Source organism: Lissotriton vulgaris, chromosome 4_1, assembly GCF_964263255.1.
Source record: "Lissotriton vulgaris chromosome 4_1, aLisVul1.2, whole genome shotgun sequence".
NCBI classification, from domain to species: domain Eukaryota; kingdom Metazoa; phylum Chordata; class Amphibia; order Caudata; family Salamandridae; genus Lissotriton; species Lissotriton vulgaris.
The window spans coordinates 1,543,736,949-1,543,743,242 of record NC_141691.1 but is presented as its reverse complement, the minus strand read 5'-3'; the positions used below and the strand labels follow the sequence as shown (position 1 = coordinate 1,543,743,242).

Here is a 6,294-nt window from a genome sequence, read left to right as displayed (position 1 = left end):
TAGAAGAGAGTTGCGCAAATGCCTTACACATTACCTCTGATGAAAGCCTGCCTTCTCTGAGCCAAGCTCCCAGAGGGTGAACACAGGTTATCTTTGGTGTGCAACTTACCTGACATGAGGCATGCCCTTGCCTTTGTCATACTAGATAGTTCAGAGAAAGGAACTAGGTGAAGAACTGACCAGAACCAATTTTAGAGATAGGCCAGGAAATTCACCTACGCAAAGGGTTGGCACCAGGTATAAAAAGTGGCACATTCAGAACTTCTCATGAGAACACTCCTGAACCTGTGGAAGATTGAGAAGAAGAACGTACCTGCTGTCTTAAGAAGCAAGATTGAACATGCTTGCCTTGAAACCAGATCCTCCAGAAGTGACTCCAAGTTGGCAGATTGATTACTGGTGAATTGGATGCATAACCGTGGAGGTCTCGGATTTTTACTTCACACATGTGCCAAGGGTCAGGTCCTTGATATTCAAGCAAGCTTCGACAGCACATATACTAAAAATGGAATGATACAGAGATTATCATGGAAGTTGCACAAAGAGGGAATCCAAATTCATGAATCTTTCAACATTTCTAGAGGTCGAGATCTCTGAATTTCAGCCTGCACTCCTTCGATTGTGTGGTTTTGTTTTTGCCTTTAGTTTGTGGCTTTGCCATTCGTGGGTCTTTCCTGGATTCAATTCCCTTTCCGGGGAGGCTCATTCCCTACTTATGTGGTTTTGGTTTTGGCCTAGTCCTCGATGTTTGCCCTGTGTTTGTTTGTTCTTCTCACAACAGGTTCAACATACACCTGCTTGTCCTGGGAGTGTTTCCTCGGCCTAGGTTGCTGGGCCAAATTTCCAGGATATCCAGGTCTCTTCTTTTTTCCAGGATTTCACGTTACCTTTAGGGGCATCACATAATCTTTTCGAAAAGGTTGTTGTTTTCTGACAGCTTGATGTGGATTTTCCTCTCTCTCCTCTGATTCATTTTGTGGTCATCCTTCTGTTCCTCTTGCTGGATTATTCTTACATTAAATCGAATTGTATCCAGATGAATGGAGTTTTGGCTGTATCTTGGGGTTTCCTTGGGCCTATGTCTGCCTTTTGCTCCTGGTTTTACTTATTCTAACTAAAGGAAACACTACTAGGAGTTCTTTGGGTCCATTCTTCTGTACTTGCTGATGCTCTGAATTATTTGTCTAATCAAGGGCACAGTCTGGTTTCTTTGGAGGAATTGACCCTTTGGTGTTTCATTCTCTTAACTGTCTTGCAGCTGTTTCTCTCCTGAGGAGAGGGGACGGGGTTGTGATTTATTTGGAGAGTTCTTCGCTTTTTTATTTTCCTCCACCTATGCTATTTTGGCTTTTGACCAGCTTGGCTAGGTCTGCTCCCGGCATTATTGGAAGGAGTCTCCTCCTGACCGTTATTCCTGTGGTTCAGTTTCCCGAGCCCCTCTGGATGTGGGAAAGCATTAAAGGGGTGGAGGGCCTCCTGCTCTTTGTGGACAGGGTCTTGGGATTAACCCATAGATTGTCAGGGTCCTCTGTCTGTGGCCTAGGTTCCTCTACGGTAACCACTCATGGGGACGTTTTTCACCTGCCTTTCCTTCTCCTTCCTTATATATAAAAGAGGCTTTGTGGGCAGCTTGTGAGGGGCTTCCATTGCGTGGGTTTTCTGAGCAGCCAGGTGGAGGGGAGACCCACAGTTAGAAAACAAACAACATGAAGAAGGAATGAATGCTGAAATGGATCGCAGCCATTTGAGATACCATGGGCGGAACAAATTCCCTGACGGTCCAAGCGATGGTCAGCGGCTGAGATTAATTCAAGGATCTTTCTAGGATCCGTTTGTGTAAATATCCTCTGTGCAATTGTGTAAAGAAGCAAACCTGATGATGTAAGGACTGTGACGAGGACGATTGGGACTTGGAATCAGCGCCTTGAGCCCTCTCGGGAAAAATAGATGCACTTTACAAGCCCACATACTAAAGTAAAGCAACATAACACCCTGATTGATTGAGTGATGGATTGAATAATGAAGAATGTTGGAAGACGTATTTACTCCGTTAAATGTTCTGAGTGTGGCCATGGCACACAGAGGTTTGCAGAGGGATTTGAGTCTGCTTGGGTACCGATACAAAGGAAATTCTGACAATAAAAATACGCAGAGCACAATTGCACGTGATGATTTGTCTGTACATTGGATGTCGGTCGTTGTTTTCGGTACTTCACAGCGCATTTGACTGCCCTGTCGCTCGGTGAGTGGTTTTAGGAACCCGCTTGTTGGAGTGCATGTGGTAGTTCATGACGTATCGAAATATTGACTTGAAATATGGCGAGGAAAGGAGCCTAAAAATGGAAAACGTTACAAGCTGTAGCTCATTTATTTTAATTGGCTCAACAGAAACAGGTTCACTGTTCTGATTATTCAAGCAAAATAGGGACGGGGCTGTAAGCATTTGACAGTCAAAAAAGAGCGCGTGTGTGTTTGTTTTAAGAAAAGACATTGCACACAGCCCGCGCCGGTCGCAGTGTATGTTCTCAGGAGGGAAGGGGTGCTGATGTGGGTGTAATACTGTCCGCCGGATGCACTAAAGAGGCTGACACTTGATGAGACTTTGACAGCCTTCGGTTGATTGCTGACAGAGGTTAAGAATCACATGATTACCGTATCTGCAGCACCAGAGATCTGCAGCAAATTAAAGCATATGGAAAAGAACATTTTGTAATTTCATTTCGACAGAGCTGTACAAACCTTCACATTTCGAACGCCGAAATCCAAATAGCAGAGCTCTTTGTGAGCGGGAGATTGGATGCTTTTAAATCCTACTGCGAGATGAAAGGACTGTGGATATTATTTGATGGTACACTTACAAAATCAAACGCAAGTATGCTACTTTCCTGTTATGACAGGGAGTTTTATGAGCAGAATGAAAAAACACAAACAGAAGGGCTGCGAGCTCCCTTTGTTTGTTCCTTTGTTAATATCTTGCTCTGCTAGGTTTACAAATCCTAAGTAAATAGAAATTAGTGCTCCTTACTTTGCAGTCCATTTGCTTTAGATGTTTGCCTTGAGGGACATTTGTGTATTCTACTAATGGCTGCAGCAGAGTGCTGTCTCGTTTTCATTCTGGCAAAAAAGGGCCGTCTCCATGGTTACAGTTTCATTTGCTAGAAAGAAACTGATGGCTGTTAGTGATCCCATCATAAGCAACTTCTGTCAGATTTCTTATCAAGTAGACATATTTTGACAAAGTGAAAGATAACACCATAATAAGGAACCGAGTTGCCACTCTAGGTAATGAACCATTTAGCATTAAATGAAATGTGAAACCAATTTTCTAAGATGGAAGGTATGGGAAAATGAAAACATAACATGAGCACTCTTATCTGCAAAATGTATGTGCATGTATGTATTTCTATACATATATATTATATATCTATGTATACATATATATATACACACACACATATAAATCAAGAAAGAACGAAAGAACACATATAAATGTATATGTTTACAATTTGTAACAATCGGCCCATTTACTTTATTTATATTTACACTTTAGAAATTTATGATGTATGTATTGTGTGTTAATGTATATTTTTAAGACAGTGCAATGTAAGATATTTATGAATTTGGTTGTTTGGTATTATCCTCTCGTGACATTTACACACTGCATTACTGGCAAGCGTTTCATGACATTTATTTACTTTAAAAACACAGCTGGCCTGACCCATTTATCATGATTTGGAAAATGTAAACCACGGAATGAAAAGAGCAAATGGCTGTGCAGTTGCTCTGTATTAGAATATTATTCCCATAAGTCTTTTTTTAACCTTGAATTGAAGAAGAGACCAGCCCCCCCAGCCTTTGCTTGCGAGATGCAAGGTGTGGGAGGGTAGGCTTAAAGTGCCCATACATTAGGTGGGTCTTCCACTATGCACATACTTTATCCAGATGGCACAGCTCTTTTATAGTTTATACAATAACAACCTTTAAAACTTCTTATTCAATTTGCAAAGGAGTGAAGAATGTTTGGAAACGTAAAGACAAGAGAGAATGCAAAAAAGCACCAGGTGGTAAATAAGGTAATTTAGTGCAGTTAACCGCGGTGTAACAACCAACGTGGCTTGGTGGTACAACGAAGCCTGTAGATTAGCCCGCCATAAAATGAGTGTAGAATTAAGATCTAAGGACCATGTTAGAGTAAGAGAGGCAAGGGACTCCTATAGGCTTACCCAGAGGGCGGCAAAAAGGGAATGGAACCAAGATAGGTGGTGGGATTTGAAACGTGCCTGCAAAGCTAAAGATTCCAAACAATTTTGAACATCTTTAAATGGGATAGGGGAGGAAGTGCAGAGCCTCCTCAAAACAATGTTGCTCAGTCCCAGTGGCTAGAATTTTTTAAGCCCCAGTATGCCTGCAGCCAATCAGAGGAAGATTACTCTCTACCTCCATTTATCTTTCATCAAGGTCAGGTGCTTTCCATCAAAGATGTCAGTTTAGCATTAGATTGTGTGATGAGTGGCAGAGCCCCAGGTATGGATGGTATCCCTGAAGATGTTTTCCTAAGCGATAGATTTATCTGGTGCAAGTATTTTGTATTATTGGCTAATTCCGTGGCTAAGGGAGCACCCATCCCTCCCTCATGGAAGGGAGCAGAAAAAATTCCTGTTTTTAAAAAGGGAGACAAATCCCTCCCCAGCAACTATAGGCCCATCAGCCTAATAGATTCAGCACAAAAAGTAATGGGCCGATTAGTTCAGAACAAAGTTCAGCTGTGGGTAGACAAATGTAACATTCTATCTCCATTCCAAGCTGGTTTTCGCCCCTGCACCAGCTCTATCGATCACATTTTTCGCCTCATTAAAATCTATTGGAGGAATGTGGTTTTGACTAAAGGGACACTTTATGGGGTATTTGTTGACCTGAAATCGGCTTTCAATTTGGTCCTTTGCTGTAAACTCTGGAGAGTCCTCGGGGAAATGGGGATGGCATCTGAGTTATTGATGCTCCTCGTCCGTTGACATGAGAACAACTTTGCAAGGATTAGATGGGGGACACAGGGTGAGATTACTGATTCATTCCCAGTCGAACGTGGTGTTCGACAGGGATGTGTATTGGCACCCACCCTGTTGTCTTTATACATCAACGGGATAGTGGACCATCTCTGTAGATCCCCCACTGATGCCCCTGTGCTTGCTGGGGTTCGTGTACCAGTCCCATGTTCGCGGACGACACACTGATCATCACCAGGACCCCGAGTGGTCTACAGAAGGCTGTTAACGCATTTGGGGAATTTTGTCTTTCTCGTGGGCTTGAGGTCAACACTACAAAAACAAAGTTTATGTCATTCAACCAGCATAAACCCTTTAAAGGCAGAATCTACTTAAATAACACCCCTCTAGAGCAGGTGGATGCTTCTACCAATTTAGGCATCACGGTTGAGAGGAACATGGGTTGGAAAAGTCACATGGATATGACCATCTTAAAATACCATCAGCATGTAGGTACATTACCCACCAAACATGAATCCTCCTTCACTAAACCAATCACTCCAGTCTTAGAAATATATAACATCAAAGTTATAAGCTTGACCCTCTATGGTGCCGAGTTATGGGGATTTAATAACTTGAGTAATCTTTTAAAAGCTGAAAATTCTTTTCTACGTGGTTTAATTGGTGTCCCCCAAAGCACTCCCATGGCCCCGCTTTTACTAGATCTAGGCAGGAAGAATGTTGTGGATTTGGCAAGACTACACCCACTATTGTATTGGAGGCGGATCTGGACCACCCCCGAACTTATACATTATGCCCAGGGTCTGAAGGACGTGATTTTTGTAGATCGTTTTCACAAAATGCATTGGCTAAATGAACTAAGGTCTCTTTTGATAAAGCTGGATTTAAAATCGTTGTGGGACGAACCAGGTACTGCAGTTTTTCCCACCAAAAAACAATTGAAACAAAAATATTGGGAAATGGTCCTGATGTCATTCTACTTGTCCGGTATGAATACTAATCTGACAGGCCGATTTTTAGATCATAACTCCTGGTCGTCCTGTGAAGCATACTGGGACATAATTGAGAGGCCTTTTGATCGAAAATTGTATTTTCAATTTAGGATAGGAACACTACCAATCAAAGCTTTTACTTATAAATGGGCCTTCTTTTCAGATGAAAAATGTCATAATTGTCCAGCCATGGTGAAGACCACATCTCATTTATTTTTTGTATGTCCTTTATATGCATCCCCACGTCATACATGGTTGAGACCTATCTGCACCTCCCTGGGCATTCGGAGGTGTTCTGA

General features: G+C 42.3%; 1 pseudogene; it reads left to right on the top strand.

Annotated features, from left to right (window-relative positions):
* Positions 1-479: 479 nt before the first annotated feature.
* Positions 480-579, top strand: LOC147724217 (U6 spliceosomal RNA; annotated as a pseudogene).
* Positions 580-6,294: the final 5,715 nt, after the last annotated feature.